Source organism: Schistocerca nitens, chromosome 4, assembly GCF_023898315.1.
Source record: "Schistocerca nitens isolate TAMUIC-IGC-003100 chromosome 4, iqSchNite1.1, whole genome shotgun sequence".
NCBI lineage: Eukaryota > Metazoa > Arthropoda > Insecta > Orthoptera > Acrididae > Schistocerca > Schistocerca nitens.
Genome location: NC_064617.1, coordinates 118,587,003 through 118,609,009, shown reverse-complemented (window position 1 = coordinate 118,609,009; position 22,007 = coordinate 118,587,003). Strand labels below are relative to the sequence as shown.

Sequence of the window (22,007 nt, the reverse complement as noted above, 5' to 3'; positions counted from 1 at the left end):
TAAATTCAATATTTCTTCTGTTACCCAAGGATTTCTATTAGCCCTCGTCTTTTTACCTACTTGATCCTCTGCTGCCTTCACTACTTCATCCCTCAAAGCTACCCATTCTTCTTCTACTGTATTTCTTTCCCCCATTCCTGTCAATTGTTCCCTTATGCTCTCCGTGAAACTCTCTACAACCTCTGGTTCTTTCAGTTTATCCAGGTCCCATCTCCTTAAATTCCCACCTTTTTGCAGTTCCTTCAGTTTCAATCTGCAGTTCATAACCAATAGATTGTGGTCAGAATCCACATCTGCCCCTGGAAATGTCTTACAATTTAAAACCTGGTTCCTAAATCTCTGTCTTACCATTATATAATCTATCTGATACCTATTAGTATCTCCAGGATTCTTCCAGGTATACAACCTTCTTTTATGATTCTTGAACCAAGTGTTAGCTATGATTAAGTTATGCTCTGTGCAAAATTCTACAAGGCGGCTTCCTCTTTCATTTCTTCCCCCCAATCCATATTCACCTACTATGTTTCCTTCTCTCCCTTTTCCTACTGACGAATTCCAGTCACCCATGACAAAAATTGATAACAGTCACCAAAACAGAGAAAAGTCGTGTACTTTCTGCAGTTCGGATAGAGCTGAATTTGCCAAAATCCAGATTTCAAATCTAATGTGGAATAAATAGCAGTACCATGAAATTTCTGTGTTCTTCTAGTGTCTGTGGGCGATCTGTTTCATTAATAATAATGTCATTGATCTGACTCGAATCAAGTACGAGGCGAAGTGAACCATCCTTTTTCTTAACAATATGGAGTGGGTTTATGTACGGACTAACTGCCGGTTCAATAATTCCTTGGTCAAGCATAGCTTGCAATTCTTTCTTAACTTGTTCTCTGTGAATATACGGAATGGGATAATGTTTGGCTTTAAACGTGTCGTGCTGTTTAACTTGAAATTCATACATAAAACCGCACATAGTACCAGGGACGTTGTCAAAAACTAGAGCTTGCTGTAAAAGAATTTTGCGTAGTTGCGTGCGTTCGTCGTCTGTATTTGCACTGCTCTGTTTAACTTTATCAGAAATCATCTGTATAACGTCATAGTTGGCTTCGTCTGGAGTATTATAGGTGTGTACGTACGTATCTGTGAACAATGTAGAATGACAGTCTATGTTACGTGATGCGGAAATGACCTCTGTACGATTAATTGTTTGTTCTTCTGCAGATAAAGAGTGCTGAAATTCTAAAGCCAGTTGTACATTTTCATCCTTTAACATTAAATAGGAGTTTTGAAAGTCAATAATTGCGTCGTGTTGTACCAGAAAATTCGTACCTAAAATAACGTCTGTTGTCAATAAGGGAACAATCCAAAAATTTGAGTGAAATGTATGACCTGCAATACAAAATGATAAATGTGTCTGCAATTTTACATCTACTCCTTTACCAGATACTGCTCCTTTTACTTTGGTTTTGCCTCATGGTAACGTAGGATAGGTATTCTCTTCGTTACATTCGTTGAAAGTTTCCTCATTTATAACTGACATAGGTGATCCAGAATCGATTACTGCTGAAAATTTGGATGATCCAATCTTTACTTCAATGACAGGGTGTGAAATGGTTTTTTGAATAACTGGTCTTTCCTGCAAAAGAGTGTCTCGGATGCCGTCAAAAGTAATAACATTTTCGTGAACAAGATTCTGCGTGTCAAAAGTATTGCTTGCGTTGCTGGAAGATGGAACCTGTACTGTATCTAGTCAAATTCTATCTGACGTGCTATTATTTTCGGGAGGATGCTGTGGCATTTCCACTATTTGTACTGTTCTGTTATTTCTTCCTGACGTATTACGTTCGGGATGATATCTACTGTCTGGTTCATTCATGATAATTTGTTGTTGCGGATGATTCTGCTGCTGGTAAGACCGACTGTTACGCTGAAAACTGTGCTCATTATTTTTACGTCTGTCATGATAGTCATTTCTATACGGTGCATTGCGATATGATTTGAAATGGTGTGTTTTCTGTACGTACTGATTTCCTTGTTGCTGTGCGTTTTTTGGTGTGGACGACGCTATACGTGTAGGCGGCGAAACATTAAAGCTTGGTTGACCTTGCAGACTGCATTGTTGGTTAGGTATGCTAACCGGTTGGTTTTGTTGCTGCTGTTGGGAAAAACCTCTATTGTTATCAAAATGTGGTTCCTGTTGCTGATAATTTTGACGATACTGATAATTAAAATTTTGTCTGTTATTAAAGTTCTGATGGTTGTCGTTCCTGAAGCGTCTAATGAAAATTGTCACTTTCGGTAAAACTTGTCATATCAGGTTTCTTTACTACTCATTCCTACTTCTAGGTAGATCGATAGTTCAAGAGCTGTTTTGATAGATATAAAGGATAGTAAAAGAGAAGGCAGCAGTGCAGAAAACTAAAGATGAAACAGCACTACTACGGTTCGGGGCCCCTTGCACGCTACGGCACATATTCATCGAAGTGTAATGAATCCCCTGAGGTCAATTACGCGCTACAAATAAATTTTAGTTTCTGCGTTACAGGCAATGCCGGTGAAAATTCAAAAGCAAATTGTTGTATCCATGCCAATTCTAGTTTCTGCACTACAGGCCAAGCTGATGAAAATACAAAAACAAATTGTCGTATCCAGTCCAAAGGATGTATTTGTGTTCTGTCATTTTTAAATACCTTAGATTTTTTTACGGATAAAAATTGCTTGTAATCAAAATTATCGTCTCGGAATGTCTGAACAGATTCAGGATTGTATGATAATCTGTTTGTCTGTGACTGTTCGGAATCTAACTCACGTACTCTCTGTAAATTACCTAAATTATATATGCTGTGTGAGTGTGAGAAATATTCGGAATGTGGCGTATGCTGTGATGTGTTAAAGGCTGAAACATTTTTCATCTCTGTCACTTCTTGCTGTAAAGTTGACAATTTTCTACGTAATGTATTATTGGACGAATCTATCTCACTGATCGTCTGCTGTAAATTTTGGAATTCAGGTGTTTGATTAAACGAAACTGGTGAAGTATCGTCCGATTTGGTGTCATTATTACTTTCGATAACGTCAATACGACTGGCCAATTCATCATATTTTTCAGTCAGTGCTTTTACCTGATCATCGTTTTTAGTATCGCAAGCATTAATTTCTTCTTGTATTTTACGTGTGGTTTTGTTCAACTTTTTAACGTCTGCTTTGATGGCATCGGGATCCTGAATTAGTTCTAATTGTTCAAGTCTGTCGGTCACTGTCTGAAAGTCTACTGTGTGTGTGTGTGTGTGTGTGTGTCTGTTTTTGCTTTAAGATCGGATATTTCATCATACAATTCGCTGTTCAACTGTTTGATAGTATTAATTTGGTCTGATACTGTAGCAATATTGATGTCTACGTATGTTTTTGCTTTCGTAAACAATTTACGCTTATCTTCCTGTCTCTGTGCAGTAATTGTTTCCATGACTTGTTGCTTTACTTTATTCTGTTCCTGTATAAATTTACGGTAACGCGTTTCACTGTTTTGTAGGTGGTGATTAAAACGTTCGTCAATTTGGCTGTTCTGTTGGTCAAATTTCGCGTCTACTTTTGCATCCAGTGTGCGCGAAAGTTCTGCAGACATTAATTTAAACTCGTTGCGTAACTGTGTTGCGTTTTCAGAGCATTGTTTAGCGGCTGCACTAATTTCATCTCTAAGTAATTTAGTAGTGGCTGCATGTGTATTACTTAATTCTTGAGCCACAGATCTAATTTCTTCACTACTGCTCCTAGCACAAGCCTTAATTTCCTTACGTAATTGTTCTTTAGTATCATGACATTGCGCGGCAACGGCTGTAATCTGTTCACTAAGTTGTTTTTTCTGTTCATTAAGTTGCTTGTAATTGTTGTCTTGTTTTTCATTCGACTGTTTGGAATTATTGTCCAGTTTTTCATTAAGTTGTTGTTTGAGATTTTCATTATTTTCATTAGGTTGTTTGAGATTTTCACTAAGTTGTTTGTTTGATTCATGAAGTTGTAGCAATACTGCCATAACTTGATCCATGCCAATATTACCTACTCTATTCTCTGTGCTGTTTAATGGCGTACCTGCAATTGTCACGTTTTGTGTAACCATTCGGTCATTTTCTGATTCTTGAAAAGGTTCGCCAATTGGATGTGCACTGTTAGTCACTACCTCGGAATCGAATAAATCTGATGTATTTTGACTACATTGTTCATCTTCGTGAGAAAAATTTATCTGTTCACTATTCAAGTTTTGCAAACCGGGTGTGTCAAACTGCGCAGCGTTCATTGTATCGGAACGTGCCGCGTCATCAATTGTTACATTTACTGTGGACATAATTGAATTTGTTTGTTCATCATTAGGATCAAAATCATTACTAGTGATCGGTAGCCCGCATCTCGTGGTCGTGCGGTAGCGTTCTCGCTTCCCACGCCCGGGTTCCCGGGTTCGATTCCCGGCGGGGTCAGGGATTTTCTCTGCCTCGTGATGGCTGGGTGTTGTGTGCTGTCCTTAGGTTAGTTAGGTTTAAGTAGTTCTAAGTTCTAGGGGACTGATGACCATAGATGTTAAGTCCCATAGTGCTCAGAGCCAGAGCCAGAGTGATCGGTAGGCACTGATTATCTGTAATTAGACGATTATCACTATTACACTGAATGTCGCGAGTGTCATCGGTCAAATTATTCGAGTCGGCTATTTCACTCATTGCACATCGCGATGTACTGTTAACAGTTTTTCGCAGCATTTTTCACAAATCAAAAATAGGCACAAAAATGAAACAAAGACAAATCGAAATGGAACAAACACAATTACAACAAAGAGCAATAAATTGCCGATGATCTGTGAAAGAAAAAGTGACAAATTAGTAAATGCGTTGCGCCAGATGCAAACTACATTTAAGTAAATAAGAGCAGATATATGACTACTTCTCAGAAATTCACAAAGAAAATACGATCCAGGCCGGTTGTCGCCAAGTGTAACCTCCCCACACAAAATTAAATAAATAATAATAATGAATATGATTCTAATTTTAGTGTAACCTCAGAACAAAATTTGTTTAAATAATAATAATAATAATAATGATATGAATATGATTCTAATTTTTTTGTGTAACCTCAGAACAAAATTGGTTCCCATTTATAACCTCCCTACAGGAATTCATTCACATTTAACCTCCACACAAAATTTGTTTCTCATTTGATGTAAGCTCGAAACAGAAAAATTCTTAAACCTCGTAATAGAAAATAAATTCAGTAACCTGGTAAATTTTGGACTAGAGCAGTGCTGCGTCATGGCCCTGTAAGATCATTCTGAATAAAAAAAGGAAAAATTCTTACCTCAATAAAGTCCCCAAATATCTGCTCTTACAATAAATTTTTTTGGCACAGCTCTGTGCAATGCTGGCCGATAGATTTGTCATTTATGAAAGGAAGCAACTGATTTTTCTTTTGCAACAATCGGAATGATCATGGATTGGAGAAATTAGTAAATTCTTTAAATTTAAATAAAAGCTTGTTAAAAATTACTTTATATCACAAAGATTAGTATTAGGACATTTTTTAAAACATTTACATGGGAGTTCAGATACGTTACTAGATATGCGCGAGGCTGCTTTTTAACAGCCGTCTTTATTCCATCGGAATAATACATATATATACATAAGTACACAGAAAAACGTGGTACATGAGGCGGTGTGTACCTCGCCAATGTCCACCACCGAAGTGGGGACTTACAGGGCGAACACCATAAACTTATGTATAAGGAAGAAAACACAAATGAAAAGATAGAGAAAAGGGAACAAAGACGGGTATTCCTCCTGTTGTGCCCCAGGAGTCAAGGCAGAAGGATATCCAGCAGCCTAGCCGACGCCGGCACGTGGCATCAGCCTTGGCGCCGTCATACGCTCGTAGATCCTGTAACTCGTGCAGCAGCTCTGCAGTACTCTCGTGCTGAGAACCGCCAGTTCTCGGGGTCTGAAGCCTAGCTCGGAGAGGTCCCTCGCCGACGCTGGAGACCATCTGCCCCTCCAATTCAACGTCGCGGTGGACACAGTCACCTCCTCGACGTCACGGTGCAGGTTGGAGATGGCACGCCGGATGGACGGTGTGTCGTAATAGGCCGCCTTCTGGGAGTGACACCAGTCGAGTCGGAGGTGGTCTCCGACTACCTGGGCGTCGATCACGCGGGCGATGCCGTCTTTAACCGCCACCACGTCAGGCTTGCGGATGCCCTCAGGTGTACGGAGGTGGGGCTCCACAGAGACATTGAAGCCCGTCTGCGCGAGTCCACGAGCGACATAGCGTACCATGGCGTCATGCCGTTTAACTCGGGACCCGTGCGTCCTGAAGCAAGCCTGTAGTACATGGTTGGCGGTCTCCACGGCTTGGCAGCCCGCGCGACATCTGGTGTCAAAAATGGTTCAAATGGCTCTGAGCACTATGGGACTCAACTGCTGAGGTCATTAGTCCCCTAGAACTTAGAACTAGTTAAACCTAACTAACCTAAGGACATCACAAACATCCATGCCCGAGGCAGGATTCGAACCTGCGACCGTAGCGGTCTTGCGGTTCCAGACTGCAGCGCCTTTAACCGCACGGCCACTTCGGCCGGCCATCTGGTGTCCGCCTCCCGCCCCCGGCTGCGCCGTGCCCTCGTTGGGAAGGCGTTGATGCGGGCGCGGAGGGCGTCGATGTAATCACGCCCAGATAGCAGGCGACTGGTGTCGGCGACCCACTGATGTTGCCCTTTGACGGCGGCAGAAGATGACAGCGCCGCACCGTCAATGGCAATGTGTAGGCGCGCTGCCCACATTTCTCCAACCTGCGTCGTCGATTTGAGGAAGTGGCCCTCCCACGTAAGGTGCCGCTCCAGCACCTCGATCTCACGCTGCACCTCGGTCAGGCCTGCACCGTCGAAGGCTGGCCCTATCTTCTTTAACGCCAGGAGACGGGACCGACGAAGGGTTGGCCCCATCCATCGGCACGATGGGATGCTGAGGCCCCCCTGGGCAACAGGAGCGTGGAAGTAGACCAGCGGGGTGTCCGCCGGAAGGCGGAACCATCTCCTGACGGCGGCTCTGGCGGTGATGTCCGCTGCTTTCAGGGCACCCACCCGGGTGCGGCTGAGGGCCAGCCCATGGTACAGGCCAGGGAGAAGCACGTTGGTGAGAGCGTGGAGGCGCTGTTGCGGCTTCAGCGGAGCTCGGGAGATGACGTCGAGTTGCTCCCGCAGGTGGCGTCGGGGGTTGAAGACGCAGCGACCCGCGGTGGAAAATTGCAGCCCCAGGTACCGGAACGTTTCACCCACACGCAGGGCAGGCACGGTGGTGTTGCCTGCCTTGAAGGTGACGTCTCCGTCTACCTTCACCTTCTTCTCGCGTCCAGACGCGACCAAGGCGAGGGTGAAACACTTCCGGGCGTTGATCTGCAGCCCCAGGTGTGCGAGGGCTGCGACGGCTGCATCGATGAGGGACTGCAAGCCCTCGCGGTCGATGCGAACAGCAGGACGTCATCTGCAAAGGCCGCAGCGTTGATTCTGCGACCAAGTATCCGAGCTCCGATGTGGGAGGGCAGTTGGCCTAAAACATAGTACACCGCAAAGTTGCAAAGGAGGGGGGAGAGGGGATCGCCCTGGCGAACGACCCGTGACGGCTGCACAGACACGCCCACGCCGGCACCGCCCGCTATCACCGTCGTGCTGCCCTCGTAGCACCGCTCGACGTATTCAATAAAGCAATCCGGCAGGCCATGAGCCCTCAGCACTGGGCGAAGGGCAGCATGATCTACCGAATCGAATGCTTTAGAAACGTCGATCGACGCCACAAAAACAGAGCGGCAGGAGCGGACTGCGTCGGTGAGAGCAGTGTCCAGGATGAAGGTGTTCTCCAACATCCCATCCCGGGGGATGAATGCCCGCTGACGTTCGTCCACAGCACATGTACGCATCAGGCGCGACGCGAGAACCTTGTTAAAGGTCCGCGCCAGCACCGAGCAGACCGTAATGGGCCGAAAGTCAGCGGGGGATGTTGGTGCAGCCGTTTTGGGGAGAAGGGACGTGCGCGCGCGAAGCAGACGCTCGGGAAGGGCGCGGGCCAGAAGGAAGAGATTCATGACTTTCACCAGGACTTCGTGCGGCAGGCGCCGCAGCTCCGCTGGAGTAAGGCCGTCCGGCCCGGCTGCTGATCCCCTGGGCGGCAAGGCGGCAGCGACCTCCTCACGTGTGACCGGCCCCCATAGGCACTCGAGAGCGACAGGCTCCGAGTGCGGGAGGAGGCGGTCACGGATGAAGCCCGCGGTGGAGATGGGCTTCTTGGTGAAGAGGTCCGCCCACAAGTCCAGCAGACCGGGGATGTCGGGTGGCGGCTGCAACAGGGTGCCATCCAAGAGGCCGCGCACGCAACGCGCACGCGACCTTCGAGAGGCATCCTGCGTCCTCGCGTACTCCCAGCGGCGCCGCTTGCGCTTCTGCTGCGGCGGAGCGGCAGGCGGCCGCTTCGGTGGTTGGCGCGGCCTCTGCGTCCTCGTGCTGGTCCTCTCCCCTCTGGACCCGACCGACGCAAGGGCATCCGGGAGCATGCCCAGGATGACCTCGGGCGGCGTACCCGGCCCCAGACCGATGACCCGGTCTAAGGCAGAGAAACGCTGAGCGGAAGCGGGAAGCCCCGCAAGATGCTCCCAGATGGCGGCGTCGGTCGGCCCCTCCGGCGGCGGCCCGGTGGTGTCGGCCGCGAAGTCCTCGGCTGCGTCATCGGGTGGCGCAGCGTCATCGCCCGCGCCAGGCAGCGGCCTCCCTGCTCCCCGGCGGGCCGCCGGCTCTTCCCCCCGACCGATCTCAAGTGCCTGCATGAAATCGCGGACAAGTTGCTTGTGGGCAGCCTTCCGCCGTCGGCACTTGATTGCCTCAAGCGTTCGGTCGGGGAACATGCTAGTCAGTTCTTGATTGAGGAAGAAGAACCGTGCGTCCCTCTCAAGAAACAGTTCGGCCTCCGCTTTGGCGAGCGACAGGACCTCTTCTTCCGTCCACCTCGCGCGATGCCTCTCCGTGATGATCTCCGCGTTGGCGGCCGCTGCGTGTTGGCGGCGGCGGTGGACCCTGAGACCGTTTTTGGTGGTAAAACTGCGGTGGCACTCACTGCAGGCATAAACAGCTGCACAAGTTACAGAACCTACGGCACGGCCGGTTGGCCGGCTAGGTGCTGGGGAAGCTGGGGTGGCACCTTCAGCGGAAGGGCCACCACTTGTATTCTCTTTGATGCTGCCCCCAACTTAAAAGGGATAATGCGAGAGGGGGCTGGTAACCCCCCAAAGCCCCTGGTGCGGTCTTCCACTCTGCGAAATCAGCGGGCCCACGTGAAGGGGAGAAGACCGCAGGAGAGGAGAGGCTAAGAGGTCTAGGCCCATATATTGCGCATCACTCTCCCTGTAACTACAACCCAAGGAAGGCACCTCGCAGCAGACCCGCGCTTCGAAAAGCCGAGTCCGGATGCAGCCTCGCCGCCGCCACTTGGCCACCTTAAGAGAGTCATAGTTACTCCTTATACAATAATACTCAGGCTCCGTCATCGCTGCACCGCGACCGGCCCAGCCAACATGATACACTATTCCAGACCAGAGCAGACTGCAGACTAGCGCAGACAAGCAACTTACTGCTACACAGTTCGTACTGCAGTCAACACTGCTCTCTGGTCAGAGATTCTCTTATACCTTGCCTATTGCAGGCAGCGCACGAGCAATACATCGAAATTACATCTGCTCGGACCTCTCACATAAAATTACATCTGCTCGGACCTCTTACAAGATATCAACGTCACATTACACATGTAGGTACTACATCTACATTTACATCTACATCTACATTTATACTCCGCAAGCCACCCAACGGTGTGTGGCGGAGGGCACTTTACGTGCCACTGTACATAGTAAGTGAGCATTTACTATATACCTACATGTATAATATGAGGTTGACACCTACATCAGAATATTTTATGACCTGAAGATGGCAGTAGCCGAAACCGGTAATAGCGAAGTGTAAAAGTTTTTGCACTCAAGATAAGACTTTTAAAATATTACTTTAATCTCTCTTGAATAATCAGCCAAAGAGAAACCCTGAATCCCGAAAGAAACTGTACGTTGACAAGACACCAAACTAAACACTCAAACTTTACTTATAAGCGTCACATACGTATCGGTCACAAATAGTGTGATAAAGGCAATACTTCCAAGCATTATCAGTGGACACAATAGAAACCAGATATTGTGCCTGAAACACTAAACCTGTAACAGTGTGTACTGGTTTGCTGAAAATGCATTTTGAAAATCTAACTGAATTAGTGAACGTTGAGGACATTCCCAGACAGTATATAGGAGTAAAATTTATACAACTCTCTTTACTTGGAGATGTGCTACAGCCTGGTGAAAGGCTAGGTAGCCCGTCTGTAGAACTGTCCAACACTTCGCACATTCCAGCTGAGATGCCTATGGTCCGATGCAGGTGCATACACGCGTCATAGCTGACGCAGGTATCGAGCGAGATGGCCCAGCGGTCGGTACACTGGACTCGCATTCTGGAGGACGACGGTTCCCTTCTACGTCTAGCCATCAACATTTAGGATTCCCCAGATCGCTCCAGGCAAATGCTCGGACGGTTCCTTTGAAAAGGACATGGCCAATTTCCGTCCTCATCTTTTCGTATCCAGCTCTCAAACACAGGTGGCTCTATGATTACAGTCGCAGACGACGCGATACTCCTCAAAGTCGCGCCCTCTCTTCTCGGAAGACTTGTCACACTGAAATAAACATGATTAACTCTGCAAAGATCACCACTTGACCTCGAGAAGTGCGCCCTTTTGCCAACCATGACTAGTCGCAAGGCACATGCAAGTCATCGCTCCCAGTCCAGAAAACTGACTATAATATTTAACTCGCACCAATGTAGTCAGCACACAAGATGAAATTGAACATCTGAAGCCGATGCGCCTGCCGAAACGCAACACTCCAACATCTCAAGCAGGCGTCGAGTTTCCCCACCGCAAGAATGCAAGTTACAAACCAAACAAGTAACTTCAAGTGCCGTATGCTTTCACGAGATTCTGGAAAGGATGTCAACTGTTCTGAAACACTGTGCTCCCTCACATGATCCCAAGGATCACGTTTTTTAGCAAACGAAGTTTTCTGACATCCCTTCGTCCGGCTGAACACCGCTGAAGGCTCAGTTTTGTTACCCAGAGGGTTTCTCTGCCTTGTTATCTTAAAGAGGATGCGTCCTCTTGCGAGTCTGTGCAGACCGCGAGCGGAGCACCTCGTCAAGTGGCCCAGCCAAAAGTTGCCTTCTTCCCCGTCCCACGCTCTCAGCCCGGCAGGTTCCGAAACAGGAAGCCCGTCATAAGTTCGTCGCTTTCCACTGGCGTGGGACAACAGAATTTTTGATGGGCGCTAGCCTGCTGTCTACTGTACCACTCTCACATGTTCTACTGAATGCAAGACGAAAGTAAAGAGATGAAATCAACTGAAGAACCCACTACGTACAAGGTCATTTCATAAGTGATGGCAACTGCGAACGTTTGGCATCACCGTAATTCCAGTAGATACTTCAGAAAGGCTGCAGTAAACACTTCCAAAATCAACCGGTAGATTGCAACCGCCTGCGACGATGGCTCGGTACCAGAGCCTGAATCTTCCAGGATTGTCGTGCTACAGGATGGATCCTCTCTACTAACATTACTCACCAGACCTCAGTCTGTGCAACTTCGACCTCTTTCTACAACTGAGGAAACAGTTGCGTGGGAGGCGCTTTGTAAACAGGACGAATGACCTCGCCTCATTTAGGTGATAGATGACACACATTGGTGGCAATGCCGACGGCATTCATCGCTTTCCCTATCGTCGACAACGCTTTGCATATACACTGGGGGGCTAGTTTGAAGTACAGTAGGTAGTTTTGGTTCATTTTTGTTCTATTTGTACTCGTGCACAATAAACTTACATAGATTTCCAGTGCATGTGTTTCATTTTGACCTTGTCCGCCTCTGGTAGCTGAGTGGTCTATAGGCTGCTGCTAAGGTCCATCCCTCGCAATGTGATTGAGAGGAAGAGCCCTACGACCCTATGGCCTGCAGTGTGGAGAGCGGTCCAGAAGCCGTTCCTCCCCACGCGGGTACGAGCCGCGTGGTACCAGGTGGTGAACGGGAAGGTTGTAACACGACAAAGGCTGCACGCTATTGGGATGACGGATTCCCCCCTTTGCCCATGTTGCCACCTCGTGGATACTGACGAACACCGTTTAACATGTGGATCGGCGTTAGAGGTATGGCTGCTAGTGCAGAAGATCCTCGCCTGCTACCTACGTATCGCGCCTCGCACAATTGAGCCACGGCTCCTCCTTTGTCCAGAGGATACTTATTTTCCACCTGCGAAGACTCACGCTCTCACATGGTTTAAAGGCATGTCCATATGCTACCTCTTTCGAGATGATGAGAAGATGGTGCTTGATTACTAGCAATTTCTCCAGGACAGTCATAGCACACTTGAGTGTACACCCCGATACCGACAACTATTTGCGAAATATTTGCGCAGTGTCTTCGATAACCCCCCCTCACACTTGGGGAGTACCGGGCAGAGGATGACCGCCGTCATGGAGCTCCAAACGCTGCGAAATGTTGTACCAATTGGAACATGGAATCTGTATGCAGATGAGCCATGCACATGGAATGACGTGCGGGATTTGGTTACATTTTCTTTCTTTATTCTGTATCATCACACTATTGGTTTCACATTCTATTTCATAGTTTAGGAGGAACTCTTTTTCTTTTGTTGCTATGGATGTATATTCTCATTTTGTTTGTCGTAACTGAAAGACGCCTTTTTCCATATAAAAATAATAAAAAATAAGGAAAAAGGAAAAAATAAAAAATAAAAAATTTAAAAAAGAAAAAAGTGATCAGCGCGACGGAATATCTTACCTAACAGCCCGGGTTCGATTCCCGGCTGGGTCGGAGATTTTCTACGCTCAGGGACTGGGTGTTGTGTTTTCCTTATCATCATCATCATTTAACCCCCATCAACACGCAAGTCGCCGAAGTGGCGTCAACTCGAAAGACCTGCACCAGGCGAACGGTCTACCCGACGGGAGGCCCTAGCCACACGGCATTTACATTTAGACCTTTATTGTTCTGGAACGTAATTTTATGTTAGCATTCAGATACGCATTGCCGTACCGGTTCAATGCACATCGTGGAATTCTCATGTTGTCGCATTATCGCAGTATATACCATAGCTGTCGTGACTTATGGAATGGTCCTCGTATTTACCTAGTAATCACTCAGAATCTGTTTTTAAATTAACCTTGCTGTGTCAGTTACTGTTGGAATCAGCACTGACACAAACAAGGAAGGAGAAAAGCTGTGATGGGCAGTGGGAGGAATCCAAAATGATATTTATTTCTAAAAAGGAAGAAACATAACCTAACCTCCAATCCATATGTAGCAAACAGCAAACCAGTGTTTAACAGTATTGGTTAAAAACAGTCTTGGTAGCATTTTTTTTTTATTTTTCAACGACGCGTTTCGCCTTATTTAGGCATCTTCATGTTATCTTTTCTAGATGGACGCGAGATGCACCAAGATCTGCATAACGCGCTCCCGTTCGCTCCTGTTTTTAACCAATAACCTAACTTCTCGTTATGAAGTGGCTTCCTGTGCTTCTTGTGCCTCCTAGGTGCAATTACTATCACTATTTGACACACCATTGCAACTCAAAGAATGCAAGCCAAGTATCGTCTTCCTATTACTCACTACTGTTGCTTTCGAAATCTGCGACCGAACTGGGCCCACAAGCGACGGGTGACTGGTTAATTTGCGTTGATACGGGGTGCTGAACTCTTCCTGGAGATGTGGCGCTGCCCCCTCTTTCCACTGACGCGCGGGTCAGCACCTTCTTGATGCCGTTTCGTGGTACTGCACTGGTCGGCATGCAGTCGATGTTTTAGGACTGCACAAACTTGATATCAAATAAGAGCAAACTAATGTAAAATCTACTTTAATTTAGTGAAATATTGAATTAACAATGAGAGCAGGATGCCCAGACAAGACTAACCAAAACGCCACCAAGCTTAACATCCCTATCAAGAGTCACATAACCTCACTCAGTGAGACACTGTAGGAAGGTATGGAATTTAATCTACAATATTTGTGCAAAGACTGTGTAAGAGGTCTATGTCTAAGGAATTTATTGCTAGCGCCTTCGAGAAGATGTAATTTCGATGGACTGCTCACGCGCTGCCTGCGATATGTACGCTACAATAGAATCGCAGACCTGAGAGCAGTGTCGGCAGTAGTAGGGGTAGTAGCTCGCAGTCGGGCGTTTGGGCCGGTCGTGGAGAGCGATGCCGGTGCCTGAGCGATGTAGTATAAGGTAAAACCAAAAATTACTATTTATAGCAGCGCGCATATGTAATTTGTAACAACTGATCTTGTACTATTGTTATATCAAGTCCCATGTAAATAATTTTATAAAATCTTTTAATAATAATCTTTCTTATAAAAATAAGTTTTGACAATTATTCACCTGAATTTAAAGATTTTACTAACTTCTCCTATCCAATGTCATCCCAATTATCGTAAAGAAAAATCAGTTGTTTCTTTTATATACATGACAAATCTAGCGGCCAGCATTGCACTGGGCTGTACCAGAAATTTTTTTTATAGGAGCAGATATATACGCGTTATCCGACGACTTAATTGGGTAAGAATTTTCAGTTTATTCAGAATGACTTTTCAGGGCCATGACGCAGCATTGCTGACGTCCAGATTTACCAATTTAGGTTCACAGTCAGTTATTGAAAGGTCATATAAGAGTCACATTTTCATTGGGAGGTTAGTCAGATTTTTTTATTCCGAGCTTACGGAAAGAAGGTTACACTAAATGTGAATGTTATAATTATTTAAACTGTTGGGAGGTTACAACTGGTGTTCAGGAAGTTTACGACACAACTTTTGCACCCCTTGCTGACCAGATACTGACAGTGAAAACTTGTTCCACCACTATGATTCGAATTGTCTGCCTTCAAGTTGACCACCACTGCAGAGACATGCATTACCAATCTTGGCTACAGAGTGAGTGTTGTGCCAATGCGCAATTCTGCCTCGGTATGAATGGTGGCTGTTTGCAAACATGGCAGTGTCTGGGTGAGAAGAAACTACTGTAGTTCATCAAGCAGAAAAATATAGGATCAACTCTAGCCATTTGTTGTGGGAACACTGAACATTGTAGGATACAAGCAGAGCATCACCAGCCTATTCTGTGGTTGTTACAACAACGATAGGAAAACGTGTTCTTCCAGCATGGAAGTGCCCCGCATATACAATGTAACATGTCCCCTACAAATAGCTACGCTGTAAGGGGTTCCCCACCCTGCTGGAGCATATGTAATGAAGTATTGCTCACTTGCTAGAACGACAATTCACAGGCGCTTCCTGAGACGTAAAATATCTTTGCCCCTGTTGAAAGAGAGCTGCAATAGAGTCGCAGGTCAGAGCAGTCTCTGCGGCAGTTGCAGTCGCTCGCTGCTACAGGGTAGTCGTAGTCTGTCACTGGTACAGCACAGTTTATAGTTAGTAGTTGTTAAAGTCACAGTGCAGAACAAATTGTAAAATTTTGTTATATGGAACTGAATAATAATTCTGATTAGTCGCAGAGCTAAATGATAACATGGAATGAGATGATGATGAACAAATGAATAATTGTTAATATAATGAAATATCGACAGTGTAATTAAGTCCACCATCTATTGTAAGATAAATTTTATTATTTTTATTGGCATGCGCGTAGTTAATTCACTTGTCTGAGATGTTAATATGAATTTGTTTCAATCTTTTCTTTTGTAACTCGTCAGCACCAGTTGACCCAGATTTGTAATACATTCAATTTTCCCGTGTAATAGATTGTAGATCTTTATCAATAAGGTAAAAAGTTTTCAGAATATAATTGTTTTTACCAGTCAACTATAAAAGTATAATTTCCCCTTAAGTCATTGACAGTCCCGATACAGTCATTTATCTAAATTAAAATATTCCAGAGTTTTTGTCAGATCATAGTCATGTGCTCTTTAGTAATCAGACGACAAGCTTTGCAGCTGTGTCACTAAGTAAAGTCAGTTTTTCTCGTAATTCAGATCTCAGACAAATGTTATCCAGTATTAGTAGATAGGCCAGCATTGCACTAAGCTGTGCCATTTACGACCACATATATAAACAGCGATATCCGGCGACACCATCACGGGGTAAGAATTTTTCAGTTCATTTCTCACGGATAGATTCAGATTGATTTCACAGGGCCACGGCGTAGCACTGCTTACGTCAAAATTTATCAGCTTTTCATAAATTAAAATTTACAAGTTTTCATACCTCAGAATTTAATTATCCAGATTTAATTATTTTTATTTTTTATTTTCTGTTTCGCGAAGATTACACAATATTATTTTATATTTTTTATTATTAATCCTGGAAAGTTACAATGCTACTCACCGTATATGTCTGTGCTTGATAGAAAAGTTAAGAAACCTATTCAGAGGGGAAAGATGCACACAAATCGATATTTTTCGTCCCAGTAACATGGAGATGGAAATTTAGATAACAGTAATGCAGTAATATACAGCTGAAATACATAGACTAATTGTTGTTGTTGTTGTGGTCTTCTGTCCTGAGACTGGTTTGATGCAGCTCTCCATGCTACTCTATCCTGTGCAAGCTACTTCATCTCCCAGTACGTACTGCAGCCTTCATCCTTCTGAACCTGCTCAGTGTATTCATCTCTTGGTCTCCCTCTACGATTTTTACGCTGCCCTCCAATACTAAATTGGTGATCCCTTGATGCCTCAGAACATGTCCTACCAACCGATCAGCATTCTTCTGTAGCACCACATTTCAAAAGCTTCTATGCTCTTCTTTTCCAAACTATTTATCGTCCATGTTTCACTTCCATACACGGCTACACTCCATATAAATACTTTCAGAAACGACTCCCTGACACTTAAATCTATACTCGACGTTAACAAATTCCTTTTCTTCAGAAACGCTTTCCTTGCCATTGCCAGTCTACATTTTACTTCCTCTCTACTTCGACCAACATCAGTTATATTGCTCCCCAAATAACAAAACTCCTTTACTAATTTAAGTGTCTCATTTCTTAATCTAATTCCCTCAGCATCACCTGAGTTAATTCGACTATATTTCATTATCCTCGTTTTACTTTTGTTGATGTTCATCTTATATCCTCCTTTCAAGACACTGTCCATTCCGTTCAACTGCTCTTCCAAGTCCTTCGCTGTCTCTGACAGAATTACAAAATCATCGGCGAACCTTAAAGTTTTTATTTCTTCTCCATGGATTTTAATACCTACTCCGAATTTTTCTTATGTTTCCTTTACTGCTTGCTGAATATACAGATTGAATTACATCGGGGAGAGGCTACACCCCTGTCTCACTCCCTTCCCAACCACTGCTTCTCTTTCATGTCCCTCGACTCTTATAACTGCCATCTGGTTTCTGTACAAACTGTAAATAGCCTTTCGCTCCCTGTATTTTACCCCTGCCACTTTCAGAATTTGAAAGAGAGTATATCAGTCAAGATTGTCAAAACCTTTCTCTAAGTCTACAAATGCTCGAAACGTAGGTTTGCCTTTTCTTAATCTATTTTCTAAGATAAGCCGTAGGGTCAGTATTGCCCCATGTGTTCCAACATTTCTACGGAATCCAAACTGATCTTCCCCGAGGTCGGCTTCTACCATTTTCTCCATTCGTCTGCAAAGAATTCGCGTTAGTACTTTGCAGCTGTGGCTTATTAAACTGATAGTACGGTAATTTTCACATCTGTCAACACTGCTTTCTTTGGGATTGGAATTATTATATTCTTCTTGAAGTCTGAGGATATTTCGCCTGTCTCATACATTTCGCTCACCAGATGATAGACATTTGTCAGGACTGGCTCTCCCAAGGCTATCATTAGTTATAATGGAATGTTGTCTACTGCCGGGGCCTTGTTTCAACTTAGGTCTTTCAGTGCTCTGTCAAACTCTTCACGCAGTATCATACCTCCCATTTCATCTTAATCTACATCCTCTCCCATTTCCATAATATTGCCTTCAAGTACATCGTCCTTGTATAGGCCCTCTATATACTCCATCCACCTTTCTGCTTTCCCATCTTTCCTTAAAATCGGGTTTCCATCTGAGCTCCTGATATTCATACAAGTGGTTCTCTTCTCTCCAAAGGACTCTTTAATTTTCCTGTAGGCAGCATCTATCTTACGCCTAGTGAGATAAGCCTCTACATCCTCACATTTATCCTATAGCCATCCCTGCTTAGCCATTTTGCACTTCCTGTCGATCACATTTTTGAGACGTTTGTATTCCTTTTTGCCTGCTTCATTTACTGCATTTTTATATTTTCTCCTTTCATTAATTAAATTCAATATTTCTTCTGTTACCCAAGGATCTCTAGCAGCCCTCGTCTTTTTACCTACTTTATCCTCTGCTGCCTTCACTACTTCATCCATCAAAGCTACCCATTCTTCTTCTACTGTATTTCTTTCCCCCATTCCTGTCAATTGTTCCCTTACGCTCTCCCTGAAACTCTGTACCACCTCTGGTTTAGTCAGTTTATCCAGGTCCCATCTCCTTAAATTCCCACCTTTTTGCAGTTTCTTCAGTTTTAATCTATAGTTCATAACCAATAGATGTGGTCAGAGTCCACATCTGCCCCTGGAAATGTCTTACAATTTAAAACCTGGTTTCTGAATCTCTGTCTTACCATTATATAATCTATCTGAAACCTGTCGGTATCTCCAGGCTTCTTCCATGTATACAACCTTCTTTTATGATTCTTGAACCAAGTGTTAGCTATGATTAAGTTATGCGGCTTCCTCCATTTCTTACACCAAGTCCATATTCACTTACTACGTTTCCTTCTCTTCCTTTTCCTACTATCGAATTCCAGTCACCCATGACTATTAAATTTTCGTCTCCCTTCACTATCTGAATAATTTCTTTTATCTCATACATTTCTTCAATTTCCTCGTCATCTGCAGAGCTAGTTGGCATATAAACTTGTACTACTGTAGTCTATCTTTGCCACAATAAGGCGTTCACTATGCTGTTTGTAGTGGCTTACCCGCACGCCTGTTTTTTTATTCATTATTAAACCTACTCCTGCATTGCCCCTACTTGATTTTGTATTTATAAGCCTGTATTCACCTGACCAGAAGTCTTGTTCCTCCTGCCACCGAACTTCGTTAATTCCCACTATATCTTACTTTAACCTATCCATTTGCCTTTTTAAATTTTCTAACCTACCTGCCCGATTAAGGGATCTGACATTCCACGCTCCGTTCTGTAGAACGCCAGTTTTCTTTCTCCTAATAACGACGTCCTCTTGAGTAGTCCCCGCTCGGAGATCCGAATGGGGGACTATTTTACCTCCGGAATGTTTTACCTAAGAGGACGCCATCATCATTTAACCATTCAGTAAAGCTGCATGCCCTCGGGAAAAATTACGGCCGTAGTTTCCCCTTGCTTTCAGCCGTTCGCAGTACCAGCACAGTAAGGCCCTTTTGGTCAGTGTTACAAGGCCAGATCAGTCAATCATTCAGGCTGTTGCCCCTGCAACTACTGAAAAGGCTGCTGCCCCTCTTCAGGAACCACACGTTTGTCTAGCCTCTCAACAGATACCCCTCCGTTGTGGTTGCACCTACCGTACGGCTTTCTGTATCGCTGAGGCACGCAAGCCTCCCCACCAACGGCAAGCTCAATGGTTCATGGGGGGGATAGACTAATTAAGATACGCAGATAATTGCAAATAAATATGGTCACCATTCGAAGAGATCAACACAGTTAATAAACCAGTTCTATACTGGAAATGTATTTGCAAGTAAGTTAACTGAAAGACAACCGTTACAAACGTTATTCGTGACAGATGCAAAAATTATTTAGTGGTCAGAAAATAAGTACTGTATTTCTCCGAAAGTTTATTGAAACTAATGGAATGAAGATACAAACAAACACCTTCCGAACAGGCCTTTAAGTCCCAACGAAACCGACCGGCCACCGTGTCATCCTCAGCCCTTAGGCAGCACCGGGTGTGGGTACTGAGGGTCACGTGACCAGCACACTGCTCTCCCAGGCGCTGTCAGTTTTCGCGACCGGTTGCGCTACTTCTCAACAAGTAGTTCCTGAACGGGGCTCGCAAGGGCTGACTGCACCCCACTCGCCAGCAGCGCTCGGTACACACGGACGGTGACCCATCCAAGTGCCAGTCAAGCCCGACAGCGCTTAACTTCGGTGATCTGACGGGAAGCGGTGTTACCATTGCGGCAAGGCCACTGGAGCTTCACACTAACGTTTATGTGAACCTAATCTTTGATTATTCTCACTGTTTGAAATCATCCATAAAGTCAAAAACAGACTGACCATTTTATAATAGGATAATGGTGTAAGTATGGCGCAGAATCACAGTATGCAAAGCGTACAGAGTACAGGTTCAAAGACAGAACTAAACACATAACAAATTCATCAAGCTTAAATTAACTCTAAGAATTTAAATATGATCTTTTGCAGGTCTTGAAGTAGTTATGTCACTTGAACTCAATAACTTCCGAGAAGCGTAGTTAGGTTTGCTTGCATTCTGATTGCTGGATCACATGTCTAATTCAGTATAATGCATACACAATCGTTCTGGCCAAACTGATAAGAGTTTTTATTTTATGAATCTGACATTAACATGAACAATAGTTATATAGTTCTCGTTAATGAAAATAGGTTGAAACTTCTTTATTTAAATGTGTGTGTCTGTACTTAAATTGCTGAATGACTGAGAAGATGAAACTTCTACGTTATTTGATTCTGAAACAACTGAGTAAAACTGAACGTACTGAGCCTACTTTCTCTTTACTTTTTCTTATCATGTCAACACTGACCCACAATATTCTAGCGCAACACAATCTGACTGCTCAAAAAAACAACCTGACTTCAAATAATTAATTCAAAAGAATGGCCCTGACTAAAAAGAAATCTTAACAATAACGTATACATTTCATTAAGCAATTACATCTACATCTACATCTACATCTACATGACTACTCTGCAATTCACATTTAAGTGCTTGGCAGAGGGTTCATCGAACCACAATCATACAAAAATCTTCATTATGCGAACTACTGCAATACAGCGAGCGTCAATACTGCCAGTTAAATAAAAGATTCTAACTACTAAAGCCACTAACTACTAATAGGCGTGTGGTTAGCAAAGAAAATTTTTTTTTTCAAACCAAAGAATCTATTTTTTTTACCTTAATAATGTGACATCCAGTTCAAATACGAATATAAATCGTCATTGACATCTAGTACAAAGGTATATAATCATGAATAATATTCAAGTCGAACATGTACAGATCGTTAGCCTACGCTAACACTTCAGACCTCTACCCTCCATCAATGCTAACTTCTTACATCTAACATCCATCACTGCTGGCTGTCTACCTCCAACTACCCAACAGTACTTCTATCACTGCTGGCGACTAACTTCCAACAGTCCAACAGTACTGGCGATTAACTTCCAACAACGAGTCCGACCAGCCACAGAGTCTCTTACAAAGAAAGCGCAGTCAGAGATCCAATGCAAAGCGCTACACAGCGCTGCCAACACAGAAGGTTTGGGTCTATAATCAAGGTAACAACGACGGAGGTAGGCAACCAGTGCCTGAATAAAGACAAAATTACGTAGAAGAGATTATTATGATAATTATTCAGCAATTAAAACACCGAACATGACTTCAAATCTCACACCGCAGATACGATAGAGTCTGGCGTCCATAACGATGTCGCATCGGCTCTAGAATTATGTAGACCAGGGCTTCACAACATACGTGCTCGTGGAGCAAGCTGTGAGCAGCAAGGCGCGAGCACGGAGCAGCGCGAGCACGCTACCCCCACTACCGGACCAGAGCGGAGAGTGGGGAAAGTCACAT

General features: G+C 44.4%; 1 pseudogene; it reads right to left on the bottom strand.

Moving 5' to 3' along the window:
• Nucleotides 1-20,250: 20,250 nt before the first annotated feature.
• Nucleotides 20,251-20,369, bottom strand: LOC126254708 (5S ribosomal RNA; annotated as a pseudogene).
• Between the last annotated feature and the right edge of the window lie 1,638 nt (nt 20,370-22,007).